The sequence below is a fragment of the Mus pahari genome, chromosome 6, assembly GCF_900095145.1.
Source record: "Mus pahari chromosome 6, PAHARI_EIJ_v1.1, whole genome shotgun sequence".
Classification (NCBI taxonomy): domain Eukaryota; kingdom Metazoa; phylum Chordata; class Mammalia; order Rodentia; family Muridae; genus Mus; species Mus pahari.
Window position 1 is genome coordinate 30314446 of NC_034595.1, and position 24775 is coordinate 30339220.

Genomic DNA, 24775 nt, shown 5'->3' on the forward strand with positions numbered 1-24775 from the left:
GTTACCTCACTAAGGATGATATCCTCCAGATAAATCAATTTGCCCAAGAATTTCATAAATTCACTGTTTTTAATAGCTGAGTAGTACTCCATTTTTTAAATGTACCACATTTTCTGTATCCATTCCTCTATTGAGGGACATCTGAGTTCTTTCCAGCTTCTGGCTATTATAAATAAGGCTGCTATGAACATATTTGAGCATGTGTCCTTATTACCAGTTGGAAGATCTTCGGGGTACATGCCCAGAAGTGGTATTGCTAGATCCCCCGGTAGTATTATGTCCAATTTTCTGAAGAACCACCAGACTGATTTCCAGAGTGGTTGTACAAGCTTGCAATTTCACCAGCAATGGAGGAGTGTTCCTCTTTCTCCACATCCTCGCCAGTATCTGCTGTCACCTGAATTTTTAATCTTAGCCATTCTTACTGGACTAAGATGGTATCTCAGGGTCTTAATGCCTCTTTGCTCATGGAAATCTTCTGAATGACTTTAAAATAACCCAAATACACTCTCAAGAATTAGTTAATATATACACTCTGAGCTCTGACACTTTGTCAACTGGAATATATATATATATATATATATATATATATATATAGAGAGAGAGAGAGAGAGAGAGAGAGAGAGAGCCATTTTATTGTTGTACGGTAATATTTCCATTGGAGAAAGCCACAGAGAAAATGACCTACCATGTTAGGTAAGACTGAATGAAAGTCTATAACTCAATGCTGAATGACTCTTACAACATTCCTATGTAAACTTCTAAAACTTATTACTTCATCCTTGTTAGAAGGAACTAATATGTACTTTACATAATCATCTATGCCAATACAAGTACCTTCTTTAGAAGGCTGTTTTATATGAAAACTGATAAAATTAGTCCAAAGCAGTTTTCTAAGTGCCACCTTCTATTAGGCATTCAGCATGCCATCTTGCATTAACTATCACTACTTCAAAATGTCACATGCAAATCTCTTTGTGATTCTGGATGCATATATAACAGTACCAACATGGAAGAAATGTATAAAAAGAAAAAAAGAACTTGGAACTTTTAGTTGGGGGTAGCTTCAAAAGAGACCCAGATTATCAATTAGGTAATAACAAAATTAATAAATCGTATATATTCTTGACTAATTCCTGCAGCATGTTCCTTACTTGGTGGAACATTAACATTCCATTTTACTTCAGAACACAGCGAGAATTCAGCAGAAAGTTCCAGCCTCAGTATTTTGAAGGTGACCTTCACAGGCTATAGGACAAATAGGAAAGCAAGGAAGCTGTAAATACACTTTATGAAAAAAGATGAAGGCAGAGAGCATGTTTAGCCTGAAGACAATAGTACGGATAAAAGCAGCTGCTGTATTTGTTGTGAACTGAATGATGATCATGTGGATAATCATAAAATAAAAGCTAACCGAGTAAAACGGGCAATCAGACCAGGACAAGTGCGATACAATGAGCAAGATCAGCACTGCCTTCCAAGTGTCAGCACTGTTGAGCAGTGAAATGAGCTACTTTGTCAGATACCGAGCTTTGTAATGACGAGAGCTGCTGATCATTGGATTGCTTGGCACAGAACTAGAAGCCTTCCTCCACTCTTGCAATCAATCCCCTAGGTAATCCTATGAGGCAGAGGTTATTATCTCCATTTCCTGGAAGAGGAAATATAAGCCATTCGCTCATGGCCACACAAGTAGAAACGCTAAACTTATTATTTTAACTGCATTCACAGACTTGGCCTTCCATGAAACACTGAGCTGAGCACAACAGTGAGGAATCTTTTAAAGGGCTATGATGTATCCAGAGGATGTATCTGACTTTTAAATGGGATACAAGAAAAATGCTTGCAAGCATTCTGCTAGGAAGTACAGTTAAAAGTACTGCATGTATAAGGATAAAAATTTTAAGAGTGTATAATAATAACTCTCATGTGGGAATAAATGAGCATGTGTCAAAGGATTTTATTTGCCTCATTAATTAGTTCTGGGACCAGGAAAATATAACTCCCCAGCACATAAACACCTAACACAAACTCACTAATAATAAAATGAATTGACAGATAGACCTAAACATGTTGTGTTCTGATGAATAGTAACATGATCAATGCACCTTGTGAGATGTAAATTTCTATTTTTCCTGTCTAAGGAAGATGATCTTTTTATAATTGCTCAACTATTAATTATCTGCAATACTTAATGTCTGAAAATAGTCTCAAGACAATATCGTATTCAGCTATTAAAATAACTGAAATTGGGTCTGGAGAGATTGCACATTAGTTATAAAACTGGTCACTTTTGCAAAGGACCAGGGTTTGATTCTCAACAGTCACATGGTGGTTCCAGTTGCAGAGGATCCAATGCTCTTTTCTGACTTTGTGGGCATTACCTATACATGTGCCATACACACATACAAGCAAGCAAAACGCCCATACACATAAAATAAATATTTCTTAAGAGAAGAAAAAAATAAGAAGGACTTACACTTCTTCAAAACAGCAATGCGAAATGGAAGCAGCTTAAAAAAAAAAAAAAACACCTGGATTTATTATTTATTTATTTCGATATTAACTTTGGCTTATTTCAATATCCTTCATCATGCTCCCTGGCATTTTGCTTGTCTAGATTTTGCTTGTATGGTACACTTGTAGCACTGCATTCAATCTTCAGTGTAAAACACAAATAATAAACAAATAAATAATAAGCCTCACTGTTTCTTCCAAGTGTGTGTGTGTGTGTGTGTGTGTGTGTGTGTGTGTGTGTGTAAAACATGTTTACAAATGTGCATGCATTGGGTATAGCAGCACAGTGGGAGGATTCAAGATCTGTTTCAATCAACAATGTTGACAGGCTTAGTTAAACCAGTCATACTTCCACAGCTATTTAATTACTTTACTGAAACCAATGGAACCTACATTATTGGCATTTTACTACCTTTGGCATTAGAGATTTGATATTTCACAGTGATCATAGTTATTGGTAGCTTTCAGTGTAAATGATTTCTTGGCATATCTGCAGATATGATCTTTTTTTACTTGTCAGTATAATACAACAGCAAAACATCAATAAGAGCTGCATCATTTCTCCCCTTTACATTAATAGTCATTAGAACTCACGTAGTTGGTCTCAGTATTATTTATATTAGTCTTAACCACTGGTGATATTAAGCTGTATTTCAGTTCCACTTTATTGGTGAACAAATTGAGGCTTACTGTTCAATTAAATTTTCAAGGTCTTCCAACTTATTAATTTTCTCAGAATACAACGTCTGTGATGATAATTATTGTACCAGAAATATAAGCTGAACTAAGCTGTAACTGAACATGATGTCAATATATTTTCAACCAAACTCTTGAGAGAAGAAACTGATTTCGATATGATAGCCTGATACAGAAAAAAATACCAAACAAATTAAATCTTCAAATTTCTATAGTTTAAAAGTAATCAATTACATTACATATTTGTTCATAGCAGCAATTTAATATTTTTCACTAAATCGATATAAAATTATCAGTTAAGAAACTCTTCAAAATGCTTATTTATGAAGAGACAAAAATGGATGATTCTGACTTATTTATCTTATACAGCACTTGCTAAGCAACTGCCATACCCTGGCCCATTCTTTCACTATTCCCATGAGCAGCTCCTCCACTTAATTACCACTGCTTGGGAGAGAACAGGGAAATTATAAAGAAGACATGAAGATAGCAGAGGGAGTCAAAATTTATTACCAGAAATAAATGTGTGTGTGTGTGTGTGTGTGTGTGTGTGTGTGTATGGTAAACAATTATCAGTATTTTATTGACTATTTAGGAGTATAGAATACATCATGTTATATAATAACTTTTCAAAAAATTACCTGTGTTTAAAAAAGACCTTTAGTGTTATTTATATTCTTCCATATATTCTATCTATCCTTGATTATAAATAGCCACTAGATATTAGAATTTTGTTCACAGGAGATGATTCAACTCAAGTCAGGTCCTGTGATTAAGAGTGCCAAATTTATAGAGACCTCATTATAAATTATCTTTGCTTATTCATGTAAGTGGAAAGTAGTAGTGATATGAGTAATCTGACATGCTGATTGCTGACAAATTCTTTAGCGTTGGTTTGGTATACAATATACAGTAGAACAATAATCATTTCCTCAATAAATTTTGGAAGCCTAAAGTAAAATGGCAAACAGTAATTAATAAGGAGATGATAGTTCAAAGTGTTGGGGTTTCAGAGAAGACACTGGACTGAGTTGCATATTCTGCTTGGAATAACTACATAATGTTAATTGCAAACAAGATGCAATGAGGAAATATGTAGTATGGCCAGGAATGTTTAATGTATTAAACATTTAATGGAACCAACTTGCCCTCAGTTTCTCTCTACTTGTGGTATTTGTGCTCACAAAGTCTTTGTTGGCTTTGTCTTTGTTTTACTTTTAATATGTTGAATGTTTTTAAAGTCTTTTATCATTATTTGAGAATTTCTTGCATGAATATTTGATCACACTGATTTCCATTTCCCCATTTGAAGTTTCACAATTATTTTCTGGTCATTTCTTTCCCAACTTCATGTTTCTGTTTTTTTTTTTTTTGTTGTTGTTGTTGTTGTTGTTTTTGTTTGTTTTGTTTTCTTTTGTTGTTGTTTTTATTAAACTCAACTTTTCTTTATGTTGCTTATATGAGCAAGTAGGTCAATTAATGGGAACATAGTTAGTATCTCAAGGAGCACCAGTACCATTTCAAGGACCACCATGTCCCCAAAGTAAAATGACTCTTCAGTACTTGTTTGGCATATTATTTGCCAATAATCCCTCATAAAAGGATGGGACTTTGTGAACATTTCTATGGTTTATGATGGGATTTTTTTTTCTGGCTTTAGCTAGTGCATGCCTTATGTAAGCAGTCTCTGCAGAGCTGAGATTTTGATATTATTGACATATCCAGCAAATATTTTTTTCTCTTTGCAGATATCTAGTCATTATAGCTCTTATTAAATTTCTCCACTCTGTGATGGATATATATATATATATATATCCTATTCTATTATTGCTTAAACCTGAAAAGCCAAATTATGGCCATTATCTGGAAATAAGAGTGTGGTAATTGTGTAATTATATGATAGTAAGCTCAAGCAAATGTCAGACTATAACCATTGTGAAGAAGTTAAATTCAATTTAAATAATAAATCTAATTATAATTATTTCTTTTCAAATAGGCATAGATATTATCAGTTCTCAAAGCATGAGTGTGGCAAAGTGAAGGGTTATTGAAATCTGACTGAAAAGAAGAAGATTAACAGAAAGACAAGAAGCTTATGAAGAATATAAATGGAAACATTTTTTCCATAATTAATGTCACTGTATTAATGAAGCCTTAGTTCTGATAGCAGACATTGAAAATACTTGATCAAATCATAGTGAGAACTTCAGTTCTCTGTACCATCTTTAAAAATTTTTCATATCCACATTGTAGCTAAATTTGAATATTGTAATGTTACAGCCAGAGCCCTAACAGCCAAGTATTTAGTAGAAAAAGCCATAGGCTTCAGGAGTCATAACCAGGAAAATAATATAAATGGTATCAGAACTCTCACTCTGCTGGGTAGTTGTGTGCCAAATTATTACAAGCCCAAGTCGGAGGAAATCTGTTAAGAAAATCCAATGAATTCATCCTGAGTGAGATAACCCAAAGTCAGAAAGACAAGTATGGTATGTACTCACTTATAAGAGGACATTAGCCATATAGTACAGGAAAGCCATGTTATAATCTACAGATCCATAAATACTAGGTAATAAGGAGGTCCCAAGGGAGAATGGATGAATCTCACACAGAAGGGGAAACTAAATAGTCTTCAAAGATAGATGGAGAGAGGGAACTGTGTAGGGGAGGAAGTAAGGACTGGAACAGGCATGGCTATCAGATTTTGGGAGGAGGGCAGGAAAGGGCTGGGAGCTAGAATGGGAATTGGCTGGCAGAAGAAGCATCCTCCCCCTAGCTGGAAGCCTGGGAAAGGAGAGAATATGGTAGTCTACGGGGGTGAACCTAGGTGAGATCTTTAAAACAGGGCATATAGATATTGCAATAATCACCTCCTGTAGCCAGGCAGGATTTCTAGAGGAGGGATGGGGACATAAATGCACCCACCAATCCTTCAACCCAAAATTTGTCTTGCTTAAAAGATGTGCAGGGATTGAAGACGTAGCAGAGACTGAGCAAGCTGTCAACCAATGACTGCCCCAACATTAGACTTCTACCATGTGAGGGAGCCAATCTCTGACACAATTAATAATATTCTGCTATGCTGGGAGGCAGGAACCTTGCATATCTGTCACCTGAGAGTCTTCATCTAGCAGTGGATGAAGGCAGATGTGAACACCCACAGCCAAACATCAGTGGGAACCCAGGAAGTCTTGTAAAAGAGTGTGTGGTAGAGGTGAGCTAGTGGGAGGGGCCACAGACAAGACATGAAGACCCACAGAGCCAAGTCTCCTGGGATCATGAAGGCTCACAGAGCCTGGGCCACCAACTAGGGACCATGTAGGAGCTGGATCGAGATCCCCTACCTATTTGTAGCAAATGTGCAGCTTGGTCTTCATGTGGGTTTCCTAATAAGTTGAGCAGGGGCTGTCTCAGGCTCTGTTCACTGCCATTAAATCTCTGTCCCCCTATATGGACTGCCTGGTTGGGCCTCAGTGGGAGAGGAAGTCCCTAGTCCTGCTGGGACTAAATGCCCCAGGCTGGAGTGGTACCCAAGTGGAGGGGATAATGGGGGAGGGACATGTAAGGGTATAGCTAGTAAGAGATATAAAGTGAATTAGACAAATTCACATAATATTGAAAATATCAACACACTGCTGAAAAAAAAATCTTACTATGTTTTCTTGAAAAGAAAGAAGAGGCAGGAAGATTTCGGAGTTTGAGACCATCTTGACCTACAGAATAAATTCCAGGACAGCCAAGGCTACACAGAGAAAATCTGTTTTGAAAAACCAAAAGAAAGATGGGGGGAAGAAAAAAGAAAAAGGAAAGAAAGAAAAAAGAGAGAGAGAGAGAGAGGAAGGAAGAAAGGAAGGAAAGACAGAGACAGACAGAAAAGAAAAGTAAAGAGAAAAGAAAAGAGAAAAGAAAAGAGAAAAGAAAAGAAAAGAAAAGAAAAGAAAAGAAAAGAAAAGAAAAGAAAAGAAAAGAAAATGCCTTCATAAGCTTGGTCTGTAGACAAGCTTATAGGATTTTTTTTTTTTAAATTAGTGATTGATCAGGAAAATCTACACCATTGTAGGTGGTGCCATCCCTGGACTGGTGGTCCTGGGTACTGTAAGAAAGCAGGATGAGCCAGTAAGCAGTGCTCTATTACGTCCTCTACTTCCAGGCTCCTGCTCTGCTTTAGCTTGAACTTCCTTCAATGAATAGTACCTTGGAAGTATAAGCAAAATAACCAATTTTCTCTCCAAGTTGCTTAGTATATTGTGTTTCATCACAGCAGTGATAAACCTAACTAGGACACTCACCAACTAGACATTGCCTAAGTGGCTAACAACAGATACTTTAAAAATAGATTCTAGTGGTAGAAATAATTTTTTCTTGTCGGAGGTAGCCTGAAAAGAATATGTTTCAGACATAGCAGATGTCAGCTCATGCCACTGTCTTTTGCAGCTCTCTTGCTAAAAAATGCATTCTCTAAAGTTATATGTCTATTTAGGTATCTCAAGTTGCTGAAGTCCCAGAAGTAGAACTAAAAGAGAGGACACTGCACTCAAGTATGTCCTTTCTCCTTTAGGCAAAGCATAGTAAAAGCTGGGCATTTAGAATAAGGAAATAAAAAGCTAAATCCCTAAGGAAATTAGTGCTAAGAAAAGAAAGTCCTCTCAAACAATGGACCCTGAGAAAGATTGTACAGTGATTCAAAGCTACACAGGAGTGGCTCCATATTCAGCACATTTGTCCCATGGGTGTGATGACCTTAAGCAAATTTAATTTTAAAATCTTAAATATAAAAATTACCTCTTAAAATCAATGATTGATCAGAAACTTTTAGTGTTTTCTATAAGGTGTCAAAGCATTTGAAATTTGTCTTTTAATATTTTGTCCATAATCATATGTGTAAAGACTTGAATTACAAAAGCCTGTATTTTATTTTTGTGTCTCTTTCATATTCAGAAAAATAGTAAAGAGATGTCTTAGAAATAGACCTTATAGTCATTTATTCTCCAAAGCTGTTCTCAATTATTATATGTGATCACCATGTCTAATCTTCATTTGCCATCTCTATACAACCACTATCAAAAAGTCATTTAGTCAATTCTTACAGTTTTTGAAAAGTAAGAGATAAATATTCAGGTACCTTAAGAATTGGACATTGTTTGAGAAACTAACATTAGAGAAAACTAATGTGTCACTTGACTTGGAAAGAAGAATATTTATCCCCAAACTTGCCACTTAAGCTATTAAATTCTACAATACTGTCAGTACTATGTTATAGTTCCACATTGTACAAACTGTTCCGAAAGCTGGCTAGGGAATCACCTACCTAGCAGTACACCATTCTGCATCCTGGGATACAAGGGCACAGTAGATATCTGGTGAATGTGGGTGGACTTGAACCTTTATTCATGTCATGAAGAAACATCATTCAGCCAACAAGTAACTGACATCGTTGGGGAGCACTTGAGTTCTAAATGTGGCATGGAAAGCCTACAGGGATCACCTGTGTTAAAAGACCACTATAGATTGGAAAGCACCTAATACATAGCTGGAATGACAGAAATCAAGAAACCACAATTGGATGTGTTAGTCCTTTAAATAAAATTGACTCTGATTCATAATACAATGCTTAACAATCAGGGAGTGGAAGTTTAAAAATGATTAGAAGCATCAGGATTTGTGGCTTTCTTGGAGTACGTGTGGCCTGGCAAGTGGACTTTGATGATATAAAAGTCCATGTCACAACCAATTTCTTTTTCTTTGCCTTTTGCCTGAGGATCAGGGTATAAAGTTGTTAGTGACTTTTACATAATCATTCAAGACTGCATGTAGCCATGTTTCCTGCCATGACACTCTGAAACTAGAAGGAACCCCCAGTTATTTATTTATTTTTTTTAATAAGATATGCTATGGTGGTGTCTTTTCCCCACAATTGAACACTGACAAAGACAGCTACCAAAATCAACAACTCATTTAGATAAAAAGAGCCTTTCATTAGTCTTTGACCTGCCTTTGTAATTCATGCTTTAACTCTAAGGTAGGAAGTCTGTACACTATAGTGATAGTAAAAGAAGGAAGCAGAATTCCAGTACAGTGTTCAAAATCATCTGTTACGGTGAAACTATTAACATGAAAGAAAATCTAATTTAGAAGCTACCACTTTAATATACATTTTTTCTATTAAGATTTAGTTTATGTACATTTAGTAAATATAATATCTACTAAAGATTGTTTCTTTTAATAAAGTACGCATTGTAGAAAAACACAACAGTCTGTAGAAGAATGTGCACCATGTTTACCACCACCATTTTACCACCTTTTTTTGTTAGTACTATAGCTTAATACTTTGAATTTCAAAAGGTTAATTAATTTCTCTAAAATCTCTAGAAAATTTTCCTGGAATTCATAACTCATACATTGTAACCCTTTCTCGAATCTGTTCTTACCAATACATGTGCCCCTTCTTCTTTTTAAGGACAAGTTCACATACAGTGACTATCATTAGGTTGTTTTTCTGACTTGCAATTATGTTTGTATTTTTTCTAGTTATGATTTGCTAATGAAGTTGAAATGCTTTGAGTATATTTTTCATATTTTATTTGTTCGATTTTGTTATTTAGATAACAGTTTTATAGACTACACAGTTTGTTTTTATTTCTTAAAGTATATGTGCTGTATTATATTTGAAATCTCATATACTCATAGTAGTATTAAACAAATGGAAAAAGTATAAAGTCATCAGATGAAGTTTGTCTCTCCAAAATCCATGATCAGTAGTGGTAGACTCTAGTAAGTTGTCTATGTAGCCAAACTACTCATTGCAGATAAAGAAAGACACATGGACAGAGTACTTTGGTAGGCTCATAGGAAGGGGAAGGCAGTAAATGGTTAGTCCACTTTGGAATTAGATCTTCATTTGAAACACATGTGCATTCTCTTCAGGAACCTGGCATTTCTAGTTTCTATGTCTGGGAACTCCATGATAGGTCTCATGTTGTGTTTTGTTCTTGCTGTCCTATTATTCTTTCATTATGTATTCACACCTTGATAAATACATTTCTATTCAACTTTTAAATTAAAATCAAACTACACCATATTAGCTAAAGAGATATTTATAAGTAGTACACAGTTTGACCTCACAAGAAACTTAATCTATTGTAATTGTTCATTACCAATGACATTAATAAAATATTACATTCTCTTCCTTCAGTATTTCAGATATCTTTTACCAACTACTGCATAAACTATCTACCTGTTTCATATTAATTACCCTTTACTCACCAATATGGTCCCAATCTGGTTTCATTTTCTCATTTTCAAAGTTACTATCAATATCATCTTTGCTTTCCTCTTTTGCCTGTTTTATTCTTTGTTTATTCTTCTCGTTGTTGTATTTTAAACTGAGTGAAAAAATTTCAGAACCTGTCCTAAGGTGTTCTGAATTTTTTGCATGCTGAGGTTGCTGGATTAAGACTGGAATGTGAATAGGTCTAAACCACAGACAGAAATGTTACACTCCTCTTTATATGCAATACTATTTTATCTAGGATGATTCTGTTCGATGTGACATTGACGAGATGCTGTGTTGGCCTGGATATGACAATAAGAGTGCTAGTGTTAGCCTGTCATAGAAATCAAGTCAGGGATCTTTTCAAATTCCATGTTTTGTCCTTTCTAACTTTCACTGTAATGTCATCTGCCACTTCTCTATGGGGGGTCCTTTGTTTCCAGCCAAACTAATAAATTCTGCTATTTCAAGAAGGGCCTCGCATATTCATGCATTGAAGTTTGTCTTAGTTGGGAGTTCTACTGCAGTGATAAAACCATGATCAAAACAGCTTAATGAGAAAATGAATTATTTTTTTCTTAAAATTCTATGTAACAGTCCATCACTGATAGAAGTCAAGGCAGAAACTCAAGGAAAGAGCCAGGGAGCAGGGACTGAAGCAGAAGCCATGGTGGAATGCTGTTTGGTCCTTAAGGCTTGCTCAGGATGTGATCTTTTACAACCCAGGATCATCTGTGAAAGTGGGACACCAACAATGGTCTGAGACCTTCCACATAAAAAATTAAGCAAAGAGCCCCACAGACTTTCTTAACTGTGGGGGCATTTTCTTGAATGAGGTTCATTCTTCTCAAATGATTCTAATTTAGGTCAAGTTGACAAAAGCTAACCAGAAAATAGTTATAATTCTCAGAATTATGGGACATGATTTAAGAAGAACTATATCTCCAAAGACATTGTTACTTCATAGTAGGCTAGAATGGGATGTGGCAGAATTCAATGTGACTGAATTATGACAGCACATTAATACATTTATAAGCGATATGATTATTTTTTAAATAATGAGAAAAGAGGACACAGGGAACACACCAATGCAATGAATGCCGCCATGAGACCCAGGCAGTCAACATCAGAAGCCTACATGGGTCAGCGACAAGCTATGGGCTTGTGGAAATAAGACATTTTCCCCTTTCCCTCATTAGATGTAACTAACCTGTTGACTTTAAAAACAAACAAACAAACAAACAAACAAACCCAAACCAAAACTCAGACTCCAGCACTACGAAGCAACTGAAGATCCCTTCAATTTTCGCCACTAGAGTTGAGCTACTTCTTTTGGTCAACCTAACAGTCTAATAGCACGTAGCATACATACCTGCCCACAAGCATTTCAAAAAACCTTGTTTCCTTGCAGTGTTTTCACTAGAGATGCTTTCTCACTTTAAAATCTAGCATGATTTTCTTTTTTTAAAATAATAATTTTATTTGTAATTTCTTTATCTTTTTACACTCCATATTCCATTGCCTGTCTACCATCCACCCTCTGACTGCTTCACATGCCACACCTCCTCCGCACCCCACCCTCCATCCTACCTGACCTCTAAACTTCCTGGGGCCTCCAGCCTCTTGAGGGTTAGGTGTGTCATCTCTGAATGAACACAGAGCTGGAAGTCCTCTACTGTATAGCATGACTTTCTTAACTTCCATTGTTTTCAATCAACTTCACTCTCAGCAAAATTTTGTTTTAAAATATTGTAGTACTTAATAAGTATATGAACACACACACACACACACACACACACATATATATAATATATATATATAATATATATATATATTATATATATATATATATATCATTGCGATCACTATCATCATCATCACTATTGGATATCTGTAGCAGCTCCCACTGTATACATAACTTAAGGAATATACAAAGATAAGGAGGATATGGAGATAAAATAGCATTTAATATCAACACAGCTAAAAAGTAATTTATAACTGAATGCATTTAAGCTACTGATATGAATTGAGACAGACAGTGATTTGGCCTTTCTGCTGTCGACTGTTTTGGTAATATTCATCTTCTTTCTTTTTTTTTCTTTTTTTTCCTTTTAATTATTTTATTAGATATTTTCTTCATTTACATTTTAAATGCTACCCCAAATGTCCCCTATAACCTCCCCAAACCCTGCTCCCCTACCCACCCACCCACTTCATCTTCTTTCTGTATGGATTATTTTTGTTTCACTAGAACAGGAGAATTAGATGTGACAGGCTTCACGAACTCTGTGCACACTAATCGATGCACAGATTTTCAAGGGCTCTTGGAAAGTCTTTCTGTAATCATTAAATTTATAATATATCCTTCTTAAGGCTCTCAAAGACTTCTTAATTTAAGTATTTAATACTGTTTCCGTTGCTATCCCTACTTGACATCAAATGTGTTGAGACTGTTGGCCACTATGTCTCGTGATGTATCTTTGTCTATTGGTCTCTTTTCCATGCCTTTGCTTCTAACTTGCCTGACTTTACTGCAAAATAGTTGGTTATACCCTTCATTGTCCATCATGTCACAAATTCTCAAGGAATCAGATACAAAAGAAATGTGTGAGAACACATTGCTCCAATTTCATGCTATACCTATATGTCTAGCTGTTTCCTGCCTTTGACAAAAACTGGTAAATTATAATCATTTTCCTATCTGTAGCTAAAAAATGATTTCTATGTATGATGTCAATGTATCAGCTTTCACACTCAAATATAGTACTTTGAATCAGTATATAGGTTAGGTTTTAGAAAAAATTAATAAAAAAACTCTCTTTTTCTGGTATGGTTATTTTTGCTCTTTTAAACACTTTGTATATTTACTGTGTTCAGAAGTCATTTTGTCATACTATATCCTGTGCTATGAGGACATTCACTTTCCTGCAGCCCTTAATTCCTTTTCGACTCCCCTTCTACTAATCTCTTTCTTTCTGGAGATGACCTTGATTCTACTTTCATGTCATAATATTCATATAATTTATTCTGTGTTTCTTGATAAATTTTACATCTTCATGATGCAAAATTTAAGATCCCAAGATGAGAGAAAATATATTTCTTTCTAAGGCTGGCTTAATTCATTTATAACTAAAATATACAGTTCTATCTATTTTATTTCAGATGACATAACTTCATTCTTCTTCAAGGTGAAAAGACATGCCATTCATTGTGTGTATACGTACCACATTTCCTCTTTCCCTTCTTCTGCTGCTGGACACTCTTTTGGTTTCAATAAAAGGTTTTTCTTATAGGCTCAGCCATTTGCACAGTAGTCCTGGATGCTGCTTTTGGAAGTTTTAGGCGGTATGGCCTTGCTAGATGATGTAGGTCACTGTGGGCAGCATTTGAGATGCATTTAGTTTACTCTTTCTGCTCTGTGCTTAAAGCTCAAGAAATCAAGAAGTGACTTATCAGATGGCATCAGCTGGTGTTTCTTTATTGTTTGTTTGTTTATTGGATATTGTATGTATTTCCATTTCAAATATTATCCCTTCTCCTGGTTTCTCCTCTGGAACCAATCTATAGCATTCCCCCCTTCCCCTGCTTCTATGATGGTATTCCCCCTCCCATCCACTCACTGCCACCTCACCACCCTAGCATTCCCCTACAATGGGGAATCGAGCCTTCACAGGACCAATGGTCTCTCCTCCTATTGGTACCAAGCAATGCCATCCCATCATGCAAATATAGTTGGAGTCATGGGATCCTCCATGTGTACACTTTTGTTGGTGGTTTAATCCTTTGGAGCTCTAGGGGGAGTGGTCTGGTTGGTTGATACTGTTGTTCTTCCTATGGGGTTGCAAACCCCTTCAGCTCCTTCAGTCCTTTTTCTAACTCCTCTTTTGGGGTCCCGGTTCTCAGTCCAATGGTTGGCTGTGAGCAACTGCCTCTGTAATTGTCAGACTCTGGCAGAACCTCTCAGGAGACAGCTACATCAGGCCCCTGTCATCAAGTATTTCTTGGCATCTGTAAAATTGACTGACAATTCAATATTAGCTCAGAATACCCAAGATACAGTTCACAGACCACATGAAGCTCAAGAAGAAAGACCAAAATGTGGATGCTTTAGTTCTTCTTAGAAGGGGGAACAAAATACTCACGGGAAGTAGAGTGGAGGAGGGATTGGGAAGAAGCAACGAGGGAGGAAAGGGGGTAGGATCAGATATGGGAGGAGACAGGGATGAGAGACAGAGGGGCAGGAATTTGAACAGAGGTGTGTAGCAATGGGGGTATTGAGAACTAGGGTTAGCCACCAGCAAGTTATAGATACCAGGAAAGCAAGAGTCTCCCAGGACCCAACAGTAATGAGATTAGCTGAAGTGCCCAACAACAGCTGGATATGGACTCTACAGGTTCTCCTTCCCCACCAACAGCAGCTGGATATGGACTCTACAGGTTCTCCTTCCCCACCAACAACAGCTGGATATGGACTCTGTAGAGTCCATATCCAGCTGTTAGACAAGGCCACTGCTTGGGGGACAGGGCCACTCATCTCCAAAATTTTAACACAAAATGACTCCTGTCTAAAGGAAATGTAGGGGCAAAGTATGTAGCAGAGACTGAAGGAAAGGCCATCAGCTGTGATTTCTACTCTTGGTCTTCTTGCTTTCCCTGGTAGAATTTACCCTAATCTCCTGAAGTCGGAAATCCTAATACACTATTTGTTCCATAAGCTTACTTGGTCATGGTGTTTTGTCATAGCAATAGAAAATTAGTTGATATACACCTCTAGGTTAATTACAAAATAGATGTATTCTATAACTTATCTGTTGTGGTGCATTTCAGTTGTAGCTCAGAGGGAGAGTGTATTACTAATATGAACAAGAACTTAGGTTGAGTTACAAATTTGGAAAATTGGTAAGGGTTGCTAGAAAAAAAAATGCTTCAGTGAGCAGAAATGTGCTTGTATTTCTGTAATATGCTAACCTAAATCACCAGGCTACATTTGCAGCGGTAGTATAACATAGTTTTAAGTTGACTTCCCTGATGGATAGTGAGACTGAACCTTTCTCATGTTACTGGCATGTAGTGTTTTATCATATGTAAGTACATATCATTTTCATTTTATCTCAGATGTCTTGGTATGCTTGATTGATCACTTGATTATTTTTTAAAATATTTTTACAAATTCATTGAAAGTTAATACATTTAGATAATGTATTTTGACCATACCCATCTACTATTACTTTACTCCAATTGTCTCTGGGTCATCTCACAATCTCCCACCCCAATTCATTTCTTCAATAAACTGTTATTAATAACAATCTGAGAGCAATTAGCATTTTCCCTATGTGCCTGTGTATATAACCATCCACACTCTAATTTTTGACCACTTATCAGTTTGTATGTTGCTCTTTGACCTTAATATATTGGATTATCACTAACTACTCCTAATAGCTGTTATTCAACCTACACAGATTTATTAGAGATAATATACAGTATTCTTGTGAGTCATGTAGCATCATCTAATTCCTATGACACTACATTATTTAAAAGGCCATCACCATTTAAAAAGCTAAATCATAAACTGACAATATATGTTCTTTATTTAACTTTGTAATGGATATGGCCCAAGATTTTTACAAAACTTGAGTTTGGTGTCATATTTTTTGATCCTAACTTATAAATAATGTTGCAGAATATTAATTTAAAGTAAATGCATTAAGGCAACATTTGTTTGATGATTGTGAGGCTATTTATATGAATGAAAACTACTAGTGGCTCTTGGTTTATTTTATGCATTTGAATCTTCAACTAGTGTTTATATCATTATATCAAATTTTAAGTTTTCAACTATTTCTCCTTTACTGGGTTATATAGCTTTTGTTTCCATTGGACAAGTCATACACACAGATATCTGTTTTATTGTACAACTTCAATATTTATGTTTTTTCTAAGATGCTTCTCTCATGTGTACTAGCTTCCCTCTTCTGTTTATACCATTCATTTCTATGATCCTCCTTGGAACAAAGCTCAATCCCTCAACAACATTTCCCTCTATGTCTATGTGATTTTTCCTTTTCTTTAAACAGCAAAAATAACATTTCTCTCGTACTCTCATGGATATGGTGTTTTACTTGGGTTTCTTGAAGTCAGAAATATACATGCTCAAAATTACCAAATTCCTGGTGTGACATGAATATATCTATTGGCAAAACACAGCTACAGTTGCCAACAAAGATTGATCTTCTTTGCCCTAGCTGCAAAATTCAAAATATGGCCAAATACTTGGTGATCAAAAATAATTATTCATCCACTTAATATTTGCTGAGTGGCTGAAATATTACAAATAATAATGCTTCTGATCAGGAAAGGAAAGAAAAATGTAAAAAGACCAAAGGAAAGAAATCCTGGAACACAAAGAACTGATATGTTCATTGTTTCTAAGCCAGACCAGACTTTAGAGTGGGAAGAGGAACTAGACCTGGGAAATGAGACTCCCAGACTTTCCTTTATAAAGCAGTGTACAAAGTAGGTCAGTACTTTCCAAAAGAAAAGACTGGGAGTACAGGCATTCAGAAAAGAATGGAAGAACATATCCTTTAAAGCTCTGTAAGCTACCGTCTAATGTAAGATAAAGGACAGGAGAGGTGAGAGTGATGTCAAGAGGCACAAACAAGGGCAAGCAGAACCCATTTGTTGGTGACTGAGCTGCAGTGGAGGGTCACACAGTGCTTGCTGTGCTTTCTATGAGGAAAACAGACAGGAGAATAGAACAAAATTCTCAGTAAAACTCTGGCTGTATTTTAATTTTGTTCATCTTCTGCAGGTGTCTGATGGCATTTAGAACCAATGCTTTATAGGATGGGAAGATTTATGTTCAAGCTAGTGTCCCCTGAGAGGGGGGCTTAGATGAAATAAAATGAACTTGTTAAAGCCTCATGTTAGTTCTGTATATAATGTAAATGATAGCAGCACAAAAGTAAGTGTCACTAAAAGAACACAAAGTAACATTTAGTTAGGTATTTCACACAAGGCTTCCATTGTTAAGTACTTGATAAGCATTAGACACTATTTTTAGTTTTTAAATATATCAAGGTTTAGACACTTTAGGGAGGCATTTTTTGTCCAGAGATACTTCGGTTACTATTGTATATTAGTTACCTCCTATTCTTTCATAAATTTGTATAGAAAAGCATGTAATGCATTAGGTGTCCACTTCAAACCTCAATAATCTTCATAACCAAATTTGATCTGTCTTCCAATAGAAATATTTCTGTATGGAAAAGCCAAGTAAAGAGTGGTGGGGAATAGGAAAAAAATCACAATAGGAAGAGGCAATAAGTCAACTGCTTTATAATTTTGCTAAAAGTACTTTCAGACTACAAGCATTCCACATCATTCATCCAGTACTTATAGCTTCTTAAAACTATTTCCATAGTTTATTTAACACCAAAACACAGAGGAATAATTGAAATTTCCAATATGCTAAGATAGCATATGCTATACTTAAAATTAATCAATGGAGAAGAATGATTTTTCTCTATTTTGCTTCTTATATATATATTACCTTATTCAAAATTTTTATTATTGCATTGATTATGGTAGACAGGATAATACAGGTCAGGAAAAAGAAGACAAATGTCATTGTAGAGAGAATTAATAAGAGCAATCAACAGTTAGAACTAGTAGTGCTATTTAGAAAACATTTGTAGATTATAAATTTTTAAACATGTACATAAGAGTCATACTGAAAGTAAATTTAATTATGTAATTTGTGGCAAAATAAAATTAATTTGAAATTAATATGGTAACATTTTTGAGTGTTTAAAGAGTGCAGGCTCTAAGTACTGTCTTACCTAGGGTTTTACTTCTGTGAACAGAAACCATGACTAAGGCAATTCTCTTAAGGACAACATTTAATTGGGGCTGGCTTACAGGTTCAGATATTCACTTCATTATCATCAAGGCTGGAACATGGCAACATCCAGGCAGGTATAATGCAGGAGTGGCTAAGGGTTCTACATTTTCATTTGAAGGCCTCTTAGGAGGAGGGTCCCATTGTCCTCTCCCACAGTGACACACTTCTTCCAACAAGTCCACACCTACTCCAAAAGGCCACACCTCCTAATAGTTCTACTTCCTGGGCCAAACATATTCAAACCACACAAGTACCTTTCCTGCATTTATGTACAATTGTTTCAATTTCAACAATTAAGAAAGAAAAACCAATGAGTTCAAATACTTCCTGAAGGATCACACAAACTTGTATGTGGTAATCTGAGTCAAGGAAGGATTTTTGTGTAAGTCTCTTTGAACATACTGATGTCTTAGGTAGAATTTCACTTTCATACATATTCAGTAAAAAAAAAAAAATCCCCAGTCTGGAAAAGTAAATAAAACATATATCCATAAAATTTTTAAAAATATCTAATATATGTCATTGATTATATACACTGTAAATTGTGGCTTCCTATACTACAGATAAGCAAATTGCTGAGTTATTTTCACAGGTTTGAAATAGTCACAAAAATACCAATTTTATCAGAACTGATTGTCTATCGTTTAACTCATTTCCATTCTTTGTAAGGTATCTGATACTTCAGTGCTGAAAACAAGTCATGTAATGGAGATCAGGAAAGAATTGCTGTTACACTAAATAAAAGAACCATGTTAGTCTAGATATGATAGACAGAATCAAAGGAAACAAAAAGCCAGAGGAAATCAAAATGTGTGCAGCTTTCTAAGGTAAGATGAAGAACTATGGCGCTCAGGTGGGCTCAGGTGCTGATCTTATGTGTGCTGTATTCATTCCTGTCTTTCTATTTCTGTGCTGAGGAGCTCACAGCATTCTTCCCTGCTATTAGGTATGATGAATAAAAGGCAGCCCACACTGCCTAAAAATAGCCCTTAGTCCACTTTCACAGAGCACTTCATCCACAGCTCTCTGCTGGCAGACTCTGCTTAAACCAATGGAAATGTCAACACCATCTATTTCTTTACTACTCAAGAGGCCTGGGAGGCTTCACTATTAGGAAGGATTTGATTTGTAAAAAGACATGGGGACTTTCTTCTGCAGAGATTAATGAGTCAGCAAAGAAAATCTTTCCTCTAGCTGTAGAGTGGCCTGCCAGCATTCCCATTATAACTTTCCATCTCTCATGGGTTGTACTGTGCTTGCCAAAGGTTCACTGCAGAATGAAATGTGACATGAGATCTATCCATTTCTGAGATGGTCCTAATTAGTTTTTCTTTACATTGATCACTGCCACCAAACACAAAATCAGCATCTTAACTACAGAGGTGTGCCAAAACCTAATGAGAATAATATTACAGTATGAGTATAATCAGGACACCTACAAAAACAGAACTATAAAACTTCTTTATCCTAGAAAATATTAAAATAAATATCACTAGTTCAGTGAAATTTATTTTCATTTGATATATATTATATTCTTATTCAAAACAGTACCTATAAAATCTACATGATTGAAAAGAATATGAGAGGATTTTGATCACATTTTAAAACAACTTAAAAGTTGTCATTTATATCTAATATTCAAGTTTCAAAAGGATTTGACTTAGTTACAACTCAATGTTTTGATGCAAAACTCCATAAAATTTGAAGGTAAAGGTAAATGTGTTCTATGTATTGTTTGCTATTTGTGGTTGCAGGTTATTATCATGTACTGTGTTTCTTATATAATTTTATATGATAAAATACATCATTAACAAAAATTACAACAATAATACAATGATAAAATAATTATTCAAAATATTTTCTACATATAACATTTTGTTAATATTTTAATTAAATTATTATTGCAAATATGCTTATAATCATAGTAAAATGTATATATGTGAATTTTCTGTTCCTATTTCAAATATACAATCTTTTATAATTTCTTTAAGAGCTTATCAAATAATAAGTTCACAGGGAATTTCTTTCGTGTTTGAAATTTGTTCAATTTCATTTCCTACAATGTGACCTTTATTTAACATTTTAAATAATTTATTGATTAAAATATAAAACAACTATTCATACATTGACCCTAGAAACATTTATATATATATATATATATATATATATATATATATATACACAAATATATATATATATACATATATATGTATATATATATATGTATATATATATTGGTTTGTGTATATATATCTGACAAATGCTTCGATATACATGTGATATTTATAAAGAATAATTTGATTATACTATGCAAATAATAATGTGACCCATCTTAATAAAACATCTATAAGGTGAATAAAAGTCTATAACATGGTTTAATTACAATTTTTGGATGAAAGAAAAAGCTACTAAAAAGTAGAAATCACTTGAAATATGGCCTTTATTTCAAAGTCATCCATGTTTAAACAAATGTACCTCATAACTTGATGAAAGGACAAGACAGAATTGGACCACTTAAGAATCATAGAATACTTTTGTGCCTTTAAGAATAGTTTACAATCTTCTACGCTCCTAGATTGGTAGGTAGAAGAAAACTTAAGGGTCCTTTATGTTAGAGTTTCTATAGCTTAAGCCCTTGGGTCCTGAACAAGTAGTTGGAGAAATTTGGCAGAAGAACACATATATTTTAAGTACCCCTTCCCCTGCCTTAATGTATTTAAAACAGAAAAAAAAGTTTAGAAAGTTTGTAATTTCTAAGTGTTACAGATCTTGGTGTCCATCAGTCCTTTTCTTGGAGCTGTTCATCAGAGAACAAAGAAGTCCTTCTAAGTATCCAACACATATGGGAAGTCTGAGAGGAACTCAGGTGTGTGTAGCAACTTCTATTCTGAAAACAAATAGTTGGTATCACTTCCAATGCCAAGAGGCAACATCAATTAGTGTCATCACAGAGAAAATGTGAGGATGACCACTGGAATGTTCGAACATGCTCTGCTGTGTTGTTCATGCAGGGGACACACATCACCATCAAGTCAGAAATCATTTTAAAGATGAATACAGGTTCCACATCCTCACTATTGGACATGTCTGTAAGACAACCATATTGATTCTTTGGAACTTCATTCATCCCAGATCTTCAGGAATTCCTAGAGAATCCCACCACCACACCCCTGCAGCTGCCTATTTCCATCCATTTTCTTGGCCCTCTGGGCCTCTTCTGTTTCTCTGGATACCTGTTATTTTCCCCTTGTTCCCCTCCAACTCCTTTCCCACCTAGGTCCCTACTTCCAGCTTCCTCCCATGAATATTTTGTTCCCCCTTCTAAAAGGAATTCAAGCATCCTCCCTTGGGCCTGGTTTTCTTAACCTTCTTTGGGTCTATGGGATGTAACTTGAGTATTCTGTGCTTTTTTGTCTAATATCCACTTATCAGTGAACACATAACATGGATGTCTTTGAATGCCACCTCTAGTTGCCAAACAGGACTCCCAGTACAGAGATGGGAACATCAACCCACCTACAACACTTTCAACACAATACTGGTCCTGGCCAAAAGAAATGCAGGAACAGAGATGGAGCAAAGTCTAATAAAATGGCCTCCCCAACTTGAAATCCATTCCATAGGCTGTTACCACTCCCTATCACTACTAGTGATACTACATTGTGCTTAAAGACAGGTCATAGCTCTCTTCTGAGAGGTTATACTTAACAGTTGACTGATCCAGATGCAGATAAACATAGATAAACATTGTATAGAGGATGGAGACAATTATGGAAGATTTAGAGGAAAAAATGAAGGCCCTGAAGGTAATAGCAACCCCACAAGGAGACCAACAATACAGGTTAACCTGAACCCCTGGGAGCTTCCAGAGAATGAGCTACCAACCAAAGAGCATATTCAGGCTGGTCCTAGGTTCCTGGCACATACGTAACACAGGGCTGCCTTTTCTGGCCTTAGTGGGAGAGGATGCACCTAAACCTTCAGCAACTTGATGCACCAGGGTGGATCAATAATCAAGGCAGGGGGGTTTCTCAGAAGCAAAGGACAGAGGGGATGGGGGAAGCCTGTGAGTAGGGACATTTGGGATGCAAATCCATAAATATGTCTTTAAAAAATGATTATCAGAAGACTGTAAATACTAAAGATTAAAATTTAAATCTAACACCTAGTGAGTAACATGAAGAAATGCTTTATCTTATTGTACCAGATAGTTCTATTCTTTAACTTTTTTTGTCAGAATAAAAGGTCTAGAACGAAGATGAGATATATAGATTTCAGACCTATGCTTGTTTAAATTATGTAAACAAAGTAAGTAATGAGCCAACTACTAAGATTAAAGTAGATGGTCAGCTGTTCGACACAAGTTGTATTTGTTAGATATTTTTAGATGTTTGGAGGTAAAGAGAGACATACTTTCAACCAGCACTATTCTCCCTATATACCCTGCTTTTCTTTGCTTGCCACTTAACATACAAGAATGTATGTGAACAACTGCGAAGAACACTGCAAATATCAGAGACACTTCAGAAGATTCTCTTCTCCATGTTCACACATTTCTCTACCATTTACCTGGTTTTGTTTTGCCATCTACAGGATATAAATGACCCCAATGTCACTTCTTTACAGATGTTCTATTTCTAATTAGATGCTGTCAACAGGGAGTAGCGACACAGGTATCTAGTTCAGAGGGATTTTAGTTTAGAAAATGAAGGCAATACAAGCCTCGCTTCACTTCTTCAAACTTGATGAGGCAGTGTCTTAGTTACAGTTACTATTGTGGTAATGAAGCACTTTGACCAATAGTAACTTGGGGAGGAAAGGATTTATTTCACCCACAGCCCCATGTAACAGTTCATAATCAAAAGCAGTGACAGCAGAGATTCATGAAGGGCAAGAACCTGGAGGCAGTAGCTTACATAGAGTCCATGGAGGACTGCTGGTTTCTGCAAAGATACTAATACCTTACAGAACTCAGAGTTGCAAGCCCACAGATGGCGCCACCCACAATAGCCTTGGCCCTGTCCCATCAATCACTAATTAAGTAAATTATCTACTGGATTCCTTACATCCTGATCTTATTGAGGCTTTTTCTTAATTTGAGCTTTCCTTATCTCAGATAACTATGGCTTGTGTCAAGTTAACATGGAACTGTCTAGTACAGGCAATTTTGGAAACAAAAGTGTCTTAGTACTTACAAACCATTTCTTCTTTTTTAAAGAATACTCTATTTTTTAAAATTTTTATTTAATCTTTATTTTACAGTCTAGATTTTCTCCTCCTCCCAGGATACCCTCTGACTCTTCCTCATTCCATACTTCCTTCCCCTCTCCTCCACTAGGATGTCTCCACCTCCCACCCTGACCCCACACCTCCTCACCATTCTCTTAAGAAAGTTCCTCTGCTTGCAGATAGGAGGCTGGTGTGGCTGTCTTCTGATATGCTCTGCCAGCACCTGACTAAGACATATGCAGATACTCATAGCTAACTATTGGACTGAGCCTGGTGACCCCAATGGAAGACTTAGGGGAAGGGCTAAAGGTAGAAGGATATTGCAAACCTATAGGAAGAACAACAGTATCAACTAACTGGACCCCTTAGAGCTCCTAGGGACTAAACCACCAAAGTGTATACATGGGCCAGCACATGACTTCCACTTCATATGTAATGGAGGACTGCCTTATTTGGCATCAGTGGGAGGGGAGGCACTTGGTCTTCTGGAGGCTTGATGCTCCAGAGAAGGGGGATGCAAGAGTGGTGAGGCAGGAATGGTTGGGTGGGTTGGGGACCACCCTTTTAGAGGCAAAGGTGAGTGGGATGGGGTCTGGGATTTGTGGAGGGGAAATGGGGAAGAGGGACAATATTTGAATGTAAACAAATAAAATGAATAAATAAAAAACAAAATAATTAATTAAAACACAATAATGTGTAATATTGCTTAGTAGAATTACATAGATATTCTCTTTAAACTGGTATTTTACAACACATGCTGTATTGTAAACCACATCTTAGATGAGTGGTTCTCACTCCTGGTGGAAAGCTAAAATTAAAGAGGACATTTTACAAGCATGATATCTAAATACAACAATACCAAGTATACCTCAATTCTGGCATATGACTGGTCTCTGCATATTTTAAAACTCCGCATAAACCTCTATGTGCAGAATAGTCTGAACATAACTGCTTCTGACACATGTTTGCACTATTAAGTATAGACTTTAGAAAAGAGGTTCTATGCTTATCTCTGTTACATACAATAGGTCTGAATAGAAATAGGTTATCATATACAAGGACAGAAATGTAGTTTCAGATATAGAGTTGTCTTCAGTTAACTTCCTATAGTTCTCTCTCTCTCTCTCCTCTCTCTCTCTCTCTCTCTCTCTCTCTCTCTC

The 24775-nt window shown here is 35.9% G+C and overlaps 1 protein-coding gene across 46 annotated transcripts in view; it reads right to left on the reverse strand.

Annotated features, from left to right (window-relative positions):
• Positions 1-24775, reverse strand: part of Ptprd (protein tyrosine phosphatase receptor type D) — a 2152432-nt gene that overhangs the window by 1700234 nt on the left and 427423 nt on the right. The window contains exon 3 of one of the 46 annotated variants that reach the window (XM_029539511.1): positions 2480-2513. The exons of the other annotated variants lie outside the window; for them this stretch is intronic. The gene's annotated coding sequence lies outside the window, so the exon portion shown is untranslated. The remainder of the gene's footprint in view (positions 1-2479; positions 2514-24775) is intronic. 46 annotated transcript variants of the gene reach the window in all.